Below are 18,867 nucleotides of genomic sequence, written 5' to 3'. Positions count from 1 at the left end.
GGAGCCTCGGTGTCCATCGAGAAATGAATGGATAAAGAAGATGTGGTTTATGTATACAATGGAATATTACTCAGCAATTAGAAACGACAAATACCCACCATTTGCTTCAATGTGGATGGAACTAGAGGGTATTATGCTGAGTGAAATAAGTCAATCGGAGAAGGACAAACAGTGTATGTTCTCATTCATTTGGGGAATATGAATAATAGTGAAAGGGAATATAAAGGAAGGGAAAAGAAATGTTGGGAAATATCAGGAAGGGAGACAGAACATAAAGACTCCTAACTCGGGGAAACGAACTGGGGGTGGTGGAAGGGGAGGAGGGCGGGTGTTGGAGGGGTATGGGTGGCGGGCACTGAGGTGGACACTTGATGGGATGAGCACTGGGTGTTTTTCTGTATTTTGGTAAATTGAACACCAATAAAAATTAATTTAAAAAATAAATAAATAAATAAATAAATAAATAAATAAATAAATAAATAAATAAACCATTATCACCTTCACCTAATTTATCTGCATTAGAGTTGGTCTGTATAGGGAAGTAGACAGCTGTACACATCTGCCTCAAGAAACAAGGAAAATCTCAAATAAAATACCTAGCCCAATCACTAAAGAGCTGGAGAAAGGACAACTGAAACCAAAACTCAGCAGAAAGAAGGAAATAGTAAAGATTAGAGCTGAAATCAATGATATAAAATCTCAAAAACAACTGGTCATAGAAACTAGAGTCTGGTTGGAAAAAAAAAAACAATAAAATTGAGAATCCTTGACCTGTATTTATCAAAAAGAAAAGAGAAAGAACCCAAATAAATAACATAGAAGTCCTTCTGGTCCACTGTGTCATTATAAGCCCATGTTTCCTTGTTGATCTTTTACTGAGATGATGTGTCCACTAATTTGAGCGGGTTTGTAAATTATCCTATTATTGTTCTTCTATAGGCAATGAGTTTCTTTAATTTTGTAATTACTGCATTTACATAATTGCCTGCTCTCATATTGGGGCATAAATATATATGATTTTTAGATCTTTATGTTGGATAGACACATTTTAGGATATAATGTCCTTCTCCATTTCTTATTTCAGCCTTTGGATTGAATGCAGTTGGCTAAACAAAAGATGGCTTCTGAGATGCCTGCATGGCTCACTGGTTGAGCATCTGCCTTCAGCTCAGGGTGGAATCCCAGGATCCAGGATCAAGTCCCACATTGGGCTCCCTACAGGGAGCCTGATTCTCCCTTTACCTCTTTATCTCTCTTCCCCCCGCATCTCTCATGAATAAATAAATATCTTTTATAAAAAGGATAGTTAACGCAGTGTTCTTTCATGACCACTAGCAAGATAAATGATTCTCCACAAACTCTTAATCTGAAGGTGACTTTGGGACTAAAATTAGTGTCTTGAAAGCAGTGAAGAGGGGGCGGGGCAAGATAGCAGAGGAGTAGGGTCCCCAAGTCACCTGTCCCCACCAACTTACGTAGATAACTTTCAAAGTATCCTGAAAACCTATGAATTTGACTTGAGATTTAAAGAGGGAACGGCTGGGACGCTGCAGAGAGAAGAGTTTGTGCTTCTTACAGGTAGGAAGGTGGAAAAAAAGAATCAAGTGGGGGCATGGCACCAGGAGGAGCCACGCTAAGGCCAGGCAGAAAAATCTCTGGGACAGGAAAGTGCAGTCCTACAGAAGCAGGAACTTCAAAAATCCACACCAGATTCTTCCCAGACACAAAAGGGCTTAGCAGGGAATTCAGACAGAACCACAGGAGGGAGGGATCCCTGGGTGGCGCAGCAGTTTGGCGCCTGCCTTTGGCCCAGGGCGCGATCCTGGAGACCCAGGATCGAATCCCACGTCAGGCTCCCGGTACATGGAGCCTGCTTCTCCCTCTGCCTGTGTCTCTGCCTCTCTCTCTATCTCTCTGTGACTATCATAAATAAATAAAAAATTTTAAAAAAAATTTAAAAAAAAAGAACCACAGGAGGGGCCTTGGAGCCTCCAGTCTCCTGGAGTCACTAACAGAGGAAGTGCCTTCCTGGGGAGGGTGCGCCACAACTGTGGACCGATCTCAGTAAATGGCTGGAGTGTGCACCAGGCGAGGCCTCTGGAGAAGCTCAGGAGGTGGCTCTGGACAGAGGGGGCTGCACCCTGCTGCCTTTTGGAGCTGAGCCAGAGAGCACGAGTCCAGCAGCACAGTGGAAAAAGCCCAGGATCCTGCACACCCCCCAGGGCAGGTGGAGACGGGTAGGGCACAGGACAATGAGGATGCTTCTGCCACCGGACGCCCCCAACCTGTGCAGACCAGCGCCCCCCCCTACCCCCGGAGCATCCAGGCCAGTGCGGACTGGGAGATTTGGGTAGCTACTGTGGGATCTGACTCCAGGGATGGAGACATGGCTGCCACCAAGGGCTTGTTCCTCCTGGTGTCACACAGTACCTGGAGGGTCGGGGCCACTAGGGTACAAGGGCCTCATGGGGTAAACAGGTCCCACTGAGCCCAGCACCTGGTGGAAGGCAGGCATCTCCCCCAGGTGCACACACCTGAGAATCAGCAGAGTGGCCCATCCCCCAGAAGACCAGTTGAAAGGACAGGGAAAGAACGAGTTATTGACTGAGCAGCACTGGAAAGCTCCAGGGGAAGTTGGGAGATTTACAGTATATAGAACCAGAGGAGGGGATGCTTGGGTGGCTCAGTGGTTTAGCGCCTGCCTTTTGCCAATGGTGTTATCCTGGAGTCTCGGGATCAAGTCCCACATCAGAGTCCCTGCATGGAGCCTGCTTCTCCCTCTGCCTGTGTTTCTGCCTCTCTCTCTTTCTGACTCTCTCATCTCTCATGAAGAAATAAATAAAGACTTTTAAAAAAGAAAAAAGGACTGGAGGATACCCCTCCTTTTTTTTCTCTTCTTTTTTTCCAGTACAACTCGTTTATATCCACACTGCATTGAGCAAAACGACTAGAAAGAAGAACTCAATACAAAAGAGTCAGAAATGGTACTCGCTGCTGAAGAATTACAGAATTTGGATTACAATTCAATGTCAGAAAGCCAATTCAGAAGCTCAATTAAAAAGCTACTGGTAGGGATCCCTGGGTGGCGCAGTGGTTTGGCGCCTGCCTTTGGCCCAGGGCGCGATCCTGGAGACCCGGAATCGAATCCCACGTCGGGCTCCCGGTGCATGGAGCCTGCTTCTCCCTCCGCCTGTGTCTCTGCCTCTCTCTCTCTCTCTGTGACTATCATAAATAAATAAAAAAAATAAAAAAAATAAAAAAAAAGCTACTGGTAGCTCTAGAAAAAAGCATAAAGGATGCAAGAGACTTCATGACTGCAGAATTTAGATCTAATGATGCCGAAATTAAAAATCAATTAAATGAGATGCAATCCAAATTGGAGGTCCTAATGATGAGGGATAATGAGGTAGAACGAGTGAGTGACATAGAAGACAAGTTGATGGCAAGGAGGGGACTGAGGAAAAAAGAGAAAAATATTAAAAGATCATGAGGAAAGGTTAAGGTAAATAAATGACAACCTCAAAAGGAAAAAATCTACTTTTAATTGGGGTTCCAGAGAGCGCTGAAAGGGACAGAGGACCAGAAAAAATATTTGAACAAATCATAGTTGAGAACTTCCCTAATTTGGGGAGGGAAACAGGCATTCAGAACTGAGAGATGTAGTGAGATCCCCCATAAAATCAATACAAAGCATTCAACACTTCGAAATTTAATAGTGACACTTCCAAATTCCAAAGATAAAGAGAACATCCTTAAAGCAGCAAGAGACAAGAAATCCCTAAAGTTTATGGGGAGAAGTATTAGGTTAACAGCACACCTCTCCACAGAGACCTAGCAGGTCAGAAAGGGCTGGCAGGATATATTCAGGGACCTAAATGTGAAGAACATGCAACCAAGAATCATATATCCAGCAAGGCTCTCATTCAGAATAGAAGGAGAGATAAAGAGCTTCCAAGATAGGCAGAAACTGAAAGAATGTGTGACCATGAAGCCATCTCTGCAAGAAATGTTAAAGGGGACTTTGTGAAAGGAAGATGATGCCCGAAGAAATAATCCACAAAAACAGGGACTGAATAGGTATCATGATGACAGTAATTCATATTTTTCACAAGTAACTCTGAAAGTGAATGGGCTTAATGATCCCATCAAAAGAAACAGGGTTTCAGACTGGATAAAAAAGCAATGCCCATCTATTTGCTGTCTACAAGAGACCCATTTAAGACATACGGACACCTTATGTCCTTATGAAAATAAAATGTTGGAGAGCCATTTACCATTCAAATGGTTCTCAAAAGAAGGCAGGGATAGCCATCCTTATGTAAGATAAATTAAAGTTTATCCCGAAGACTGTAGTAAGAGATGAAGAGGGACACTATATTATACTTAAAGGATCTATCCAACAAGAGGACCTGACACTCATGAATATTTATGCCCCAAATGTGGGAGCTGCCAAGTATGTCAATTAATTAATAATCAAAGGAAATACATAGGTAGATAATAATACACTACTATTGAGAGATTTCAACACAGACCTTTCTGCAAATGAGATATAGCCTAAGTACAGTATCTCCAAAAAAAACAAGAGCTTTAAATGATACACTGGAACAGATGGATTTCAAAGATATTTACAGAACTTTACATCCAAACACAACTGAATACACATTTTTCTCAAGTGCACATGGAACTTTTTCCAAAATAGATCACATACTGGGTCACAAATCAAATCTCAACTGCTACTGAAAGATGGGGATGACTGCAACCAAAAGATGGGAATTGTCTCCTGCATATTTCCACACCATAATGCTTTGAAACTTGAACTCAATCACAAGAGGAATTTTGGAAGAAGCTCAAACACGTCTAGATTAAAGGTCATTGGGCTAAAAGATGAACGGCTCAACCAGGAAATCAGAGAAAAATTAAAAAGAGTCATGGAAACTAATGAGACTGAAGATACAACCCTTCAAAACTTGGGATACAGCAAAAGCAGTCCTGAGAGGGAAATACATCACAATACAAGCATCCCTCAAAAAATTGAAAAAAAAAAACAAATGCACAAGCTAACCTTGCACCTAAAAGAACTGAAGAAAGAATAGCAAATGAAACCTACAATAGGCAGAAGAGAGTTAATGAAGATTCGAGCACAACTCAAAGAAATAGAGACCAGAAACTGTGGAACAAATTAACAAAACCAGAGTTGGTTCTTTGAAAGAATTCCTAAGATAGATAAACTTTAGCCAACCTTGTTTAAAAGAAAAAAGACTCTAATTAATAAAATAATGAATAAAAAAGGAGACATCACAAAAAAGAACAAGAAAATATAAACGATTTTTAAAACGTAATATGAGCAGCAATATGCCAACAATTTAGGCAATCTAGAAGTAATGGACGCATTTCTGTAAAACCACAAACTACCAAACTGGAACTGGAGGAAATAGAGAACCTGAACAGGTCGATAACCATGGAGGAAATTGAAGCAATCATCAAAAACCTCCCAAGACACAAAAGTCCAGGGCCACAGGGCCTCCCAGGGGAATTCTATCAAAAGTTTAAAGAAAAAACAATATTAATTCTACTAAAGCTGACCTGAAAGAAAGAAAGAAAGAAAGAAAGAAAGAAAGAAAGAAAGAAAGGGATGGAATGCATCCAATCTGATTCTATGAGGCCAGCATCTCCTTAATCTTAAAATCAGACAAAGACCCCAACAAAAAGGAGAATTACAGACCAATATCACTGATGAACATGGATGCAAAAATTCTCAACAAGATACTAGCCAATAGGATCCAAAAGTACATTAAGAAAATTATTCACCATGACCAAGTAGGATTTATTCCCGGGACACAAGGGTGGTTCAACACTCGTAAAACAATCAATGTGATTCATCATATCAGCAAAAGAAAAACCAAGAACCATATGATCCTCTCATTAGATGCAGAGAAAGCATTTGAAAAATACAGCACCGATTCCTGATCAAAACTCTTCAGAGTGTAGGGATAGAGGGAACTATCCTCGACATCTTAAAAGCCATCTATGAAAAGCCCACAGCAAGTATCATTCTCAATGGGGAAGCACTGGGAGCCTTTCCCCTAAGATCAGGAACAAGACAGGGATGTCCACTCTCACCACTGCTATTCAACATAGTACTGGAAGTCCTCACCTCAGCAATCAGACAACAAGACATTTAAGGCATTCAAATTGGCAACGAAGAAGTCAAACTGTCCCTCTTCGCCGATGACATGATACTCTACTTAGAAAACCCAAAAGCCTCCACCCCAAGATCGTAAGGACTCATGCAGCAATTTGGTAGTGTGGCAAGATACAAAATCAATGTCCAGAAATCAGTGGCATTTCTATACACTAACAATGAGACTGAAGAAAGAGAAATTAAGGAGTCAATCCCATTTACAATTGCACCCAAAAGCATAAGATACCTAGGAATAAACCTAACCAAAGAGTTAAAGGATCTATACCCTAAAAATTACAGAACACTTCTGAAAGAAATTGAGGAAGACACAAAGAGATGGAAAAATATTCCATTCTCATGGATTGGCAGAATTAATATTGTGAAAATGTCAATGTTACCAAGGGCAATTTACACGTTTAATGCAATCTCTATCAAAATACCATGGACTTTCTTCAGACAGTTACAACAAATTATTTTAAGATTTGTGTGGAATCAGAAAAGACCCTGATTAGCCAGGGGAATTTTAAAAAAGAAAACCATAGCTGGGGGCATCACAATGCCAGATTTCAGGTTGCACTACAAAGCTGTGGTCATCAAGACAGTGTGGAACTGGCACAAAAACAGACACATAGATCAATGGAACAGAATAGAGAACCCAGAAGTGGACCCTGAACTTTATGGTCAACTAATATTCGATAAAGGAGGAAAGACTATCCACTGGAAGAAAGACAGTCTCTTCAATAAATGGTGCTGGGAAAATTGGACATCCACATGCAGAAGAATGAAACTGGACCACTCTCTTGCACCATACACAAAGATAAACTCAAAATGGATGAAAGATCTAAATGTGAGACAAGAGTCCATCAAAATCCTAGAGGAGAACACAAGCAACACCCTTTTTGAACTCGGCCACAGTAACTTCTTGCAAGATACATCCACAAAGGCAAAAGAAACAAAAGCAAAAATGAACTATTGGGACTTCATCAAGATAAGAAGCTTTTGTACAGCAAAGGATACAGTCAACAAAACTAAAAGACAACCTACAGAATGGGAGAAGATATTTGCAAATGACGTATCAAATAAAGGGCTAGTTTCCAAGATCTATAAAGAACTTATTAAACTCAACACGAAACAAACAAACAATCCAATCATGAAATGGGCAAAAGACATGAAGATAAATCTCACAGAGGAAGACATAGACATGGCCAACATGCACATGAGAAAGTGCTCTGCATCACTTGCCATAAGGAAAATACAAATCCAAACCAAAATGAGATCCCACCTGACACCAATGAGAATGGGAAAAATTAAAAAACAGGAAGCCACAAATGTTGGAGAGGATGCGGAGAAAAGGGAACCCTCTTACACTGTTGGTGGGATGTGAAATGGTGCAGCCACTCTGGAAAACTGTGTGGAGGTTCCTCAAAGATATAAAAATAGATCTGCTCTACGACCCAGCAATTGCACAGTTGAGGATTTACCCCAAAGATTCAGATGCAATGAAACCCCGAAACACCTGCACCCCAATGTTTATAGCAGCAATGTCCACAATAGCCAAACTGTGGAAGGAGCCTCAGTGTCCATTGAAAGATGATGGATAAAGAATATGTGGTTTATGTGTACAATGGAATATTACTCAGCCATTAGAAATGACAAATACCCGCCATTTGCTTCAATGTGGATGGAACTGGAGGGTATTTGCTGAGTGAAGTAAGTCAATCGGAGAAGGACAAACAGTGTGTGTTCTCATTCATTTGGGGAATATAAATAATAATGAAAGGCAATATAAGGGAAGGGAGAAGAAATGTGTGGGAAATATCAGAAAGGGAGATAGAACATAAAGATGAACTAGGGGTGATGGAAGGGGAGGAGGGTGAGGGGTGGGGGTGAATGGGTGATGGGCACTGAGGGGAGCACTTGATGGGATGAGCACTGGGTGTTATTCTGTATGTTGGTAAATTGAACACCAATAAAAAATAAATTTATTTAAAAAAAAGACCACAAAAAAAAAAAGATGTGGTTTATTTATACAATGGAATATTACTCAGCCATTAGAAATGACAAATACCCACCATTAGCTTCGATGTGGAAGGAACTGGAGAACTGGAGGGTATTAGGCTGAGTGAAATAAGTCAGTAAGAGAAGGACAAACATTATATGGTCTCATTAATTTGGGGAATATAAATAATAGTGAAAGGGAATAGAAGGGAAGGGAGAATAAATGGGTAGGAAATATCAGAAAGGAAAACAGAACATGAAGACTCATAACTCTGGGAAAGGCACTAGGGGTGGTGGAAGGGGAGGAGGGCGGGGGGTGGGTGTGAAGGGGTGACGGGCACTGAGGGGGGCACTTGACAGGATGAGGACAGGGTGTTATTGGTATGTTGGCAAATTGAACACCAATAAAAAATAAATTTGTTATTAAAAAAATAGAAGACAAGTTGATGGCACGGAGGGCACTGAGGAAAAATGAGACAAACAAAAAAATCATGAGGGTAGATGAAGGGAAATAAATGACAGCCTGAGGAAGAAAAACCTACATTTAATTTGGGTTCCCGAGGGCGCCGAAAGGGACACAGATCCAGAATATGTATTTGAACAAATCATAGCTGAAAACTTAATTAATCTGGGAAGGGAAACAGGCATTCAGATCCAAGAAATAGAGAGATGCCCCCCTAAAATCAATAAAAACCGTTCAACACCTCGACATTTAATAGTGAAGCTTGCAAATTCCAAATATTAAGAGAAGATCCTTAAAGCAGCAAGAGACAAGAAATCCCTGACTCTTATGGGAAGGAGTATTAGGGTAACGGCAGACCTCTCCACAGAGACCTGGCAGGCCAGAAAGGGCTGGCAGGATATATTCAGGGTCCTAAATGAGAAAAACATGCAACCGAGAATACTTTATCCAGCAAGGCTCGCATTCAGAACTGAGGAAGGAGAGATAAAGAGCTTCCAAGACAGGCAGGAACTGAAAGAATATGTGACCTACAAACCAGCTCTCCAAGAAATTTTAAGGGGGACTCTTAAAATTCCCCTTTAAGAAGAAGTTCAGTGGAACAATCCACAAAAACAAGGACTGACTAGATATCATGATGACACTAAACTCATATCTGTCAATAGTAACTCTGAACGTGAACGGGCTTAATGACCCCATCAAAAGGCGCAGGGTTTCAGACTGGATAAAAAAGCAGGACCCATCTATTTGCTGTCTACAAGAGATTCATTTTAGACAGAAGGACACACCTGTGGCCTGAAAATTAAAGGTTGGAGAACCATTTACCATTCAAATGGTCCTCATAAGAAAGCAGGGGTAGCCATCCTTACATCAGATAAACTAAAATTTACCCTGAAGACTGTAGTGAGAGATGAAGAGGGACACTATATCATACTTAAAGGATCTATCCAACAACAGGTCTTAACAATCATCAATATATATGCCCCGAATGTGGGAGCTGCGAAATATAACAATCAGTTAATAACCAAAATTAAGACATACTTAGATAATAATACACTTATACTTGGTGACTTCAATCTAGCGCTTTCTACACTTGATAGGTCTTCTAAGTGCAACATCTCCAAAGAAAAGAGAGCTTTAAATGATACACTGGACAAGATGGATTTCACAGATATCTACAGAACCTTACATCCAAACTCAACTGAATACACATTATTCTCAGGTGCACATGGAACTTTCTCCAGAATAGATTTACTCCAATGATCCGGAGGCAGTGAAATGCTGGAACACCTGCACCCCAATGTTTATAGCAGCAATGTCCACAATAGACAAACTGTGGAAGGATACTCTGTGTCCATCCAAAGATGAATGGATAAAGAAGATGTGGTCTATGTATACAATGGAATATTACTCAGCCATTAGAAGTGATGAATACCCACCATTTGCTTAAATGTGGATGGAACTGGAAGGTATTATGCTGAGTGAAGTAGGTCAATTGGAGAAGGACAAACATTATATGGTTTCACTCATATGGGAAATATAAGAAATACTGAAAGGGATTAAAGAGGAAAGGAGAGAAATGAGTGATAAATATCAGAGAGGGAGCCAGAACATGAGAGACTACTATCTTGGGAAATGAACAACGGGTAGTGGAAGGGAGGTTGATGGAGGGATGGGGTGACTGGGTGATGGGCACAGGGAAGCACTTCACGGAATGAGTACTGTGTTATAGTATATGTTGCAAATCGAACTCCAATAAAAAAAAATATAGAAAAAATAGAAGGAAAATCCAAAAATTTGTATAGAAGCATAAAAGGCACCACATAGCAAAGGAATGTAGAAAGAGAAAACCAAAGCTTGAATCCTGATATTTCTGGACTTAGATGTATTATAAAGCTGTGGTCATCAAGACAGTATGATACTGGCACAAAATCAGACACATAGATAAATGGAACAGAATAGAAAACTCGGAAAAGGACCTTCAACTCTATGGTCAACTTATCTTTCTGTTCTCTTGTTTTTATATCTTTTTAAGATTTTATTTATTTATTCATGAGAGACACAGAGAGAGAGGCAGAGACACAGTCAGAAGGAGAAGCAGGGTCCCTGCAGGGATCCCGATGCGGGACTCCATCCCAAGACCACTGGGATCACGACCCCGGTCAAAGACAGACAGTCAGCGACTGAGCCACCAAGATGCCCCTGGTCACCTTATCTTTGACAAAACAGGGAAGAATAGCCGATGGAGAAGAGATATTCTCTTTAAAAAATGGCATAGGAAAACTTGAACAGCCATAAACAGAAGACTGTAACTAGACCAGTTTCTTAGATGACTTAAAAATATGCTCAAAATGGAGTAAAGTGCTAAATGTGAGCCAGGAATTACTCAAAATCCTAGGGAATAACACAAGTAGCAATCTCTCTAACCTCAGCCACAGTAATTTCTTGCATGATGTATCTCCAAAAACCAGGGAAACAATGGTAACGATAAACTATTTGCAGTTCAATAGAATAAAAATTTTGTTCAGCAAAGGTAATGGTTAAGAAATCTAAAGACAGCCTACAGAGGGAGTGAGGATATTTGCAAATGATGAATCAGATAAAGAGATAATATCCAAAATCTATGGAGAACTTAGCAAACTCAACATTCGATGAACAAAGAATCTAGTCAAGAAATGGGCAGAAGATGCAAACAGACATTTTTCAAAAAAAAAAAAGATATATAAATGGCCAAGAAACACATGAAAAATTCTCTACATCACTCAGGTTCAGGGAAATACAAATCAAAACCACAAGGAGATATCAGCTCACACTGCTCAGAATGGCTAAAATTAACAAGTCAGGCAATAATAGATGCTGGTGAAGATGCAGAGAAGGGGGACTCTCTTGCACTGTTGGTGAGGATGCACCTGGTGCACTACTCTGGAAACAGTAGGTCTGTGTACATTCCATGGCTCAGGACCCCTGTGAATTGAGAACGTGGACCACCAGGTAAGGGAGCAGTGAGCCCTGGTGAGGAGGAGGTATCTGGTCCCTTGGGGTCCTCAGGACCCTCTGACCACAGGTCCCAGCCCCAGGAACAGTGCAGAGTGAGGCTGGGAAGTGAGGGCTCTCCTGTTGGGCTCTGCAGTTTCTGTGCCTGAGAACAGATCCACGTTTTGAGCCTCTTTGGACTTTTATCTGCCTCTGGGTCTCAATGTCCCTGATAACCTCACCCTCTGGGGAAATGATCAGGGGCTACTGAGCCCTCATCAATTCAGGACCTGGAAGATGCTGAATAAGACAAATGCTCTGGGATGCCTGTGGGGTTCAGCAGTTGAACACCTGCCTTCGGTCAAGGGTGTGTTAGAATCTCAGGATCATGTCCCACATCAGGCTCCCTGCATAGAACCTGCTTCTCCCTCTGCCTGTGTCTCTGCCTCTCTCTGTGTGTCTCTCATGAATAAATATAATCTTTAAAAAAAGACAAATTCTCTGATTTTACCTCCTCTCCATTTAAGGATGCAATTCTGTCTCTGTAATGGATTAGGTTTCAAAGGCATATTCTGCTTTTTCACAATGGGTTTACTACCAGAACATGGGTGTCATGAAAACCACCACTAAACCTAAACCAAAATGGGAAAGGAAAAGACTCACATCAACATCATCATCATTGGACACATACATTTGGGCTAGTCTACCACTACTGGTCATCTGATCTACAAATGTGGTGGAACTGACAAAAGAACTATTGAAAAATTTGAGAAGGAGGCTGCTGAGATGGGAAAGGGTTCCTTCAAGTATGCCTGGGTCTTGTATAAACTGAAAGCTGAATATGAACATGGTATCACCATTGATATCTCCCTGTGGAAATTCGGGACCAGCAAGTATTATGTGACCATCGTTGATGCCCCAGGACACAGCGAGTTTATCAAAAACATGATTACAGGCACATCCCAGGCGGACTGTGCTGTCCTGATTGTGGCTGCTAGTGTTGGTGAATTTGAAGCAGGTATCTTCAAGAATGGGCAGACCCGTGAGCATGCCCTCTGGCTTACGCTCTGGGTGTAAAACAACTAATAGTTGGTGCCAACAAAATGGATTCCACGGAACCACCCTACAGCCAGAAGAGATACAAGGAAATCATTAAGGAAGTCATCACCTACATTAAGGAAATTGGCTACAACCCTGACAGTAGCATGTATGCCAATTTCTGGTTGGAATGGTGGCAACATGCTGGATCCAAGTGCTAAAATGCCTTGGTTCAAGGGATGGAAAGTCCCCTGTAAAGATGGGAGTGCCCGTGGAAGCACACTGCTTGGAGCTCTAGGTTGCATTCTGCCGCCAACTCGTCCAGCTGATAAGCCCTTGCATCTGCCTCTCCAGGACGTCTACAAAATTGGTGGTATTGGTACTGTTCCAGTGGGTGGAATGGAGACTGGTGTTCATAAGCCTGGCATGGTAGTCACCTTTGCTCTGGTCAATGTTACAACTGAAGTAAAGTCTGTCGGAATGCACCATGAAGCTTTGAGTGAAGCTCTTCCTGGGGACAATGTGGGCTTCAATGTCAAGAACGTATCTGTCAAAGATGTTCATCGTGGCAACGTGGCTGGTGACAGCAAAAAATGACCCACCCATGGAAGCAGCTGACTTCATGGCTCAGATGATTATTCTGAACCATCCAGGCCAAATCAGTGCTGGATATGCACCTGGACTGGATTGTCACACAGCTCACATTGTTTGCAAGTTTGCTGAGCTGAAGGAGAAGATAGATTTTCGTTCTGGAAAAAAGCTGGAAGATGGTCCCAAGTTCTTGAAATCTGGGGATGCTGCCATTGTTGATATAGTTCCTGGAAAGCCTACGTGTGTTGAGAGATTCTCTGACTCTACTCCTCTGGCTGTTTTGCTGTTCATGACAGGAGACAGGTGGTTGCTGTGGGTGTCATCAAAAAAATGGACAAGAGGCAGGTGAAGCTGGCAAAGTCAACAAGTCTGCTCGAAAAGCTCAGAAAGCCAAATGAATATTATCCCCAATACTGGAGGAGGGAGCAAGATGGTGGAAGAGCAGTGTCCCCAAGTCACCTGTCCCGACCAAGTTACCTAGATAACTTTCAAATCATCCTGAAAACCTATGAATTTGGCCTGAGATTTAAAGAGAGAACAGCTGGAATGCTACCGTGAGAAGAGTTCACACTTCTATCAAGGTAGGAAGACGGGGGAAAAGAAATAAAGAAACAAAAGGCATCCAAGGGGGAGGGGTCCCACGAGGAGCCTGGCTAAGGCTGGGGCGAGTGTCCCCAGGACAGAAGCAGGAGTTTCATCAATCTTCCCGGGTGGAAAGGCACTCACAGGGAGTTACAGCAGGACTCCAGGAGGGCAGGGATGCCCTCAGATTCCCTGGGGCATGAACAGAGGACCTACACCCCTGGGAGAGCGCACCACACCCCGTGGCCGAGCTCCCTAAAGGGCTGCAGCATGGCAGCTGGACTCAGGAGCAGCTCAGAGGAGCTCGGGGGGAGGCTCAGCGTGGAGGGGGCTACGCAGCTCAGGGAGCAGCTCAGAGGGGCTCAGGCAGCAGCTCCGCAGAGGGGGCGGCACGGCCAGGAGCGCAAATCCAACAGCGCAGGCCCAGGATCACAGAGTGCCATGGACACAGCTCAGGATCTGGCACTCCCCCCGGGACAGGCAGAAGCCAGGAGGGCACAGGACAGCAAGGACACTCCTGCCCCAAGCTGAGCAGATCAGCGGCCCCACCCCCAGAGCATTCAGGCCTCTGCAGACTGAGAGCTCTGTGGCTACTGCGGGAGCTGACTCCAGGGCTCAAGAGCTGGCTGCCGCCACTGTGGTTGTTCCTCCTGGGGCCTCACAGGGTAAACAACCCCCACTGAGCCTCACAGTGACCTCATAGGATAAAGAGGTTAAACAACCTTCACCGAGCCCTGCACCAGGTTGGGGGCTGAGCAGCTCCCCCAAGTGCTAAGACCTGAGATTCGGCACAGCAGGCCCCTCCCCCAGAAGACCAGCTAGATGGACGGGGGGGGGGAATTATTGACACTTTCCAGCAGCACTGGAAAGTTCCAGGGGAAGTCGAGGGATTTACAGTATACAGAATCAGAGGATACTCCCCCTTGTTTTTTGTTTTTTGATCTCTGTTTGCTTCTCCCCTCCCATTTTTTTTCTTCTCTCCTTTTTTTTTCTTCCTTTTTTTTCTTTTTCTTTTCTTCTTCCTCCTCTCTTTTTCTCCTTTTCCCAATACAACTTGTTTTTGGCCACTCTGCACTGAGCAAAATGAATAGAAGGAAAAACTCACCTCAAAAGAAAGAATCAGAAACAGTCTTCTCACCCACAGAGTTACAAAATGTGGATTACAATTCAACATCAGAAAGCCAATTCAGAAGCACAATTATAAAGCTACTGGTAGCTCTAGAAAAAAACATAAAGGACTCAAGAGACTTCATAACTGCAGAATTTAGATGTAATGATGCTGAAATTAAAAATCAATTAAATGAGATGCAGTCCAAACTGGAGGTGCTAATGACGAGGGTTGACAAGGTACAAGAACGAGTAAGTGACATAGAAGACAAGTTGATGGCAAGGAGGGAAACTGAGGTAAAAAGAGAAAAACAATTTAAATATCATGATGATAGATTAAGGGAAATAAACGAAAGCCTCAGAAGGAAAAATCTACGTTTCATTGCAGTTCCCAAGAGCGCCGAAAGGGACAGAGGTCCAGAATGTGTTTTTGAACAAATCATAAGTGAAAACTTCCAGAACTTAGGAAGGGAAATAGGCATTCAGATCCAGGAAATAGAGAGATACCCCCCATAAAATCAATAAAATTTGCTCAACAACTTGACATTTAATAGTGAATCTTACAAATTCCAAAGATAAAGAGAAGATCCTTAAAGCAGCAAGGAAATCTCTAACATTTATGGGGAGAAATATTTGATTAAGAGCAGAACTCCCAAAGAGACCTGGTCGGCCAGAAAGGGCTGGCAGGATATATTCAGGGTCCTAAATGAGAAAAACATGCAGCCAAGAATACTTTATACAACAAGGCTCTCATTCAGAATAGAAGGAGAGATAAAGAGCTTCCAAGACAGGGAGGAACTGAAAGAATGTGTGATCACCAAACCAGCTCTGCAGAAATATGAAGCGTGACTCTGTAATAGAAAGAGGAGGTCAAAGGGAACAATCCACAAAAGCAGGGACTGAATAGGTATCATGATGAAACTAAATTCATGTCTTTCCATAGTAACTCTGAACGTGGATGGGCTTAATGACCCCATCAAAAGGCGCAGGGTTTCAGACTGGATAAAAAAGCAAGACCCATCTACTTCCTGTCTACAAGAGACTCATTTTAGATGTAAGGACACCTACAGCCTGAAAAAAAAAAAGGTTGGAGAGCCATTTACCATTCAAATGCTTCTCAAAAGAAAGCAGGGGTAGCCATTCTTATATCAGATAAATTAAAGTTTACCCCAAAGACTGTAGTAAGAGATGAACATGGACACTATATCATACTCAAAGGATCTATCCAACAAGAGTACCTAACAATTATGAATATTTATGCAGTGATTGTGGGAGCTGCCAAGTATATCAATTAATAACCAAAGTTAAGACATACTTTATAATAATACACTTATAATTGGTGACTTGAATGTAGCGCTCTCTACAATCGACAGATCTTCTAAGCAAAACACCTCCAAAGAAACAAGAGCTTTAAAAGATACACTGGACCAGATGGATTTCACAGATATTTACAGAACTTTATATCCAAACACAACTGATGGGAGACAGAACATGAGAGACTCCTAACTCTAGGAAACAAACTACGGGTGGTGGAAGGGGAGGTGTGCGGGGCATGGGGGTGACTGGGTGATGGGCACTGAGGCGGACATTGATGGAATGAGGACTGGGTGCTTTTCTATATGTTTGCAAAATGAACACCAAAAAATAAATTTATGAAACTAAAAAAGCAACTGAATACACGTTCTTCGAAAAAGGAACCTTCTCCAGAATAGACCACATACTGGGTCACAAATCAGGTCTGAACTGATACCAAAAGATTAGGATCAACCCCTGCGTATTTTCAGACCATAATGCTTTGAAATTAGAACTAAATCACAAGAGGAAGTTTGGAAGGATTTCAAACACGTCGAGATTAAGGACCACCCTGCTATAAGATGACAGTGTCAACCAGGAAATTAAAGAACACTTAAAAAGATTCCTGGAAAAGAAAGACAATGAAGATACAACCATTCAAAATCTTTGGGATACAGCAAAACAGTCCTGAGGGGGCAATACATCACAATACAAGTATCCATCCAAAAACTGGAAGGAACTCAAATACAAAAGCTAACCTTGCACCTAAAGGAGCTAGAGAAAAAAAACAGCAAATAGATCCTACACCCAGCAGAAGAAGAGAGTTAATAAAGATTTGAGCAGAACTCAATGAAATTCAGACCAGAAGAACTGTGGAACAGATCAAGAAACCAGGAGTTGGTTCTTAGAAAGAATTAATAAGATAGATAAGCCATTAGCCAGCCTTATTAAAAACAAGAGAGAGAAGACTCAAATTAATATAACCATGAATGAGAAAGGAGAGAGGAAATGAAAACGATTTTAAAAACATATTATGAACAGCTATACGCCACTAAATTAGGCAATCTAGAAGAAATGGATGCATTTCTGGAAAGACACAAATTTCAAAAACTGGATGAGGAAGAAATAGAAAACCTGAACAGGCCAATAACCAGGGAGGAAATTGAAGCGGTCATCAAAAACCTCCCAAGACACAAGAGTCCAGGGCCAGATGGCTTCCCAGGGGAATTCTATCAAACATTTAAAGAAGAAACCATACCTATTCTACTAAAGCTGTTTGGAAAGATAAAAGAGATGGAGTACTTCCAAATGCATTCTATGAGGGCAGCATCACCTTAATTCCAAAACCAAAGACCAAACCAAAAAGGAAAATTATAGAACAATATCCCTGATGAACATGGATGCAAAAATTCTCAACAAGATACTAGCCAGTAGGATCCAACAACACATTAAGAAAATTATTCACCATGACCAAGTAGGATTTATCCCCGGGACACAAGGCTGGTTCAACACTCGTAAAACCATCAATGTGATTCATCATATCAGCAAGAGAAAAACCAAGAACCATATGATCCTCTCATTAGATGCAGAGAAAGCATTTGACAAATGACAGCATCCATTCCTGATCAGAACACTTCAGAGTGTAGGGATAGAGGGAACATTCCTCAACATCTTAAAAGCCATCTACGAAAAGCCCACAGCAAATATCATTCTCAATGGAGAACTGGGAGCCTTTCCCCTAAGATCAGGAACAAGACAGGGATACCCAATCTCACCATTGCTATTCAACATAGTACTGGAAATCCTAGCCTCAGCAATCAGACAACAAAAAGACATTAAAGACATTCAAATTGGCAAAGAAGAAGTCAAACTCTCCCTCTTCACCGATGACATGATACTCTACATAGAAAACCCAAAAGCCTCCACCCCAAGATTGCTAGAACTCATACAGCAATTTGGCAACGTGGCAAGATACAAAATCAATGCCCAGAAATCAATGACATTTCTATACACTAACAATGAGACTGAAGAAAGAGAAATTAAGGAGTCAATCCCATTTACAATTGCACCCAAAAGCATCAGATACCTAGGAATAAACCTAACCAAAGAGGTAAAGGATCTATAGCCTAAAAACTATACAATACTTCTGAAAGAAATCGAGGAAGACACAAAGAGATGGAAAAATATTCCATGCTCATGAATTGGCAGAATTAATATTGTGAAAACGTCAATGTTACCCAGGGCAATTTACAGGTTTAATGCAATCCCTATCAAAATACCATGGACTTTCTTCAGAGAGTTAGAACAAATTATTTTAAGATTTGTGTGGAACGGAAAAGACCCCGAATACCCAGGGGAATTTTAAAAAAGAAAACCATAGCTGGGGGCATCATAATGCCAGATTTCAGGTTGTAGTAGAAAGCTGTGGTCATCAAGACATTGTGGTACTGGCACAAAAACAGACACATAGGTCAATGGAACAGAATAAAGAACCCAGAAGTGGACCCTTAACTTTATTTTCAACTAATATTCGATAAAGGAGGAAACACTATCCACTGGAAGAAAGACAGTCTCTTCAATAGATGGTGCTGGGGAAATTGGACATCCACATGCAGAAGAATGAAACTAGACCACTCTCTTTCAC

General features: G+C 41.8%; 1 pseudogene and 3 gene segments (V, D, J or C); all 4 read left to right on the top strand.

Annotated features, from left to right (window-relative positions):
• The window catches only part of LOC112930265 (immunoglobulin alpha-2 heavy chain-like), a 1,136,867-nt gene that overhangs the window by 816,318 nt on the left and 301,682 nt on the right, over positions 1-18,867 (top strand).
• LOC112930321 (immunoglobulin gamma-1 heavy chain-like) overlaps positions 1-18,867 on the top strand; it is a 931,325-nt gene that overhangs the window by 752,301 nt on the left and 160,157 nt on the right.
• LOC112930269 (Ig mu chain C region-like) overlaps positions 1-18,867 on the top strand; it is a 551,713-nt gene that overhangs the window by 428,161 nt on the left and 104,685 nt on the right.
• Positions 12,235-13,639, top strand: LOC112912496 (elongation factor 1-alpha 1 pseudogene; annotated as a pseudogene).

Source organism: Vulpes vulpes, chromosome 6 (genome assembly GCF_048418805.1).
Source record: "Vulpes vulpes isolate BD-2025 chromosome 6, VulVul3, whole genome shotgun sequence".
NCBI classification, from domain to species: domain Eukaryota; kingdom Metazoa; phylum Chordata; class Mammalia; order Carnivora; family Canidae; genus Vulpes; species Vulpes vulpes.
Note: the sequence above shows the minus strand (reverse complement) of the source record. Positions and strands in the feature narration are given on the sequence as shown.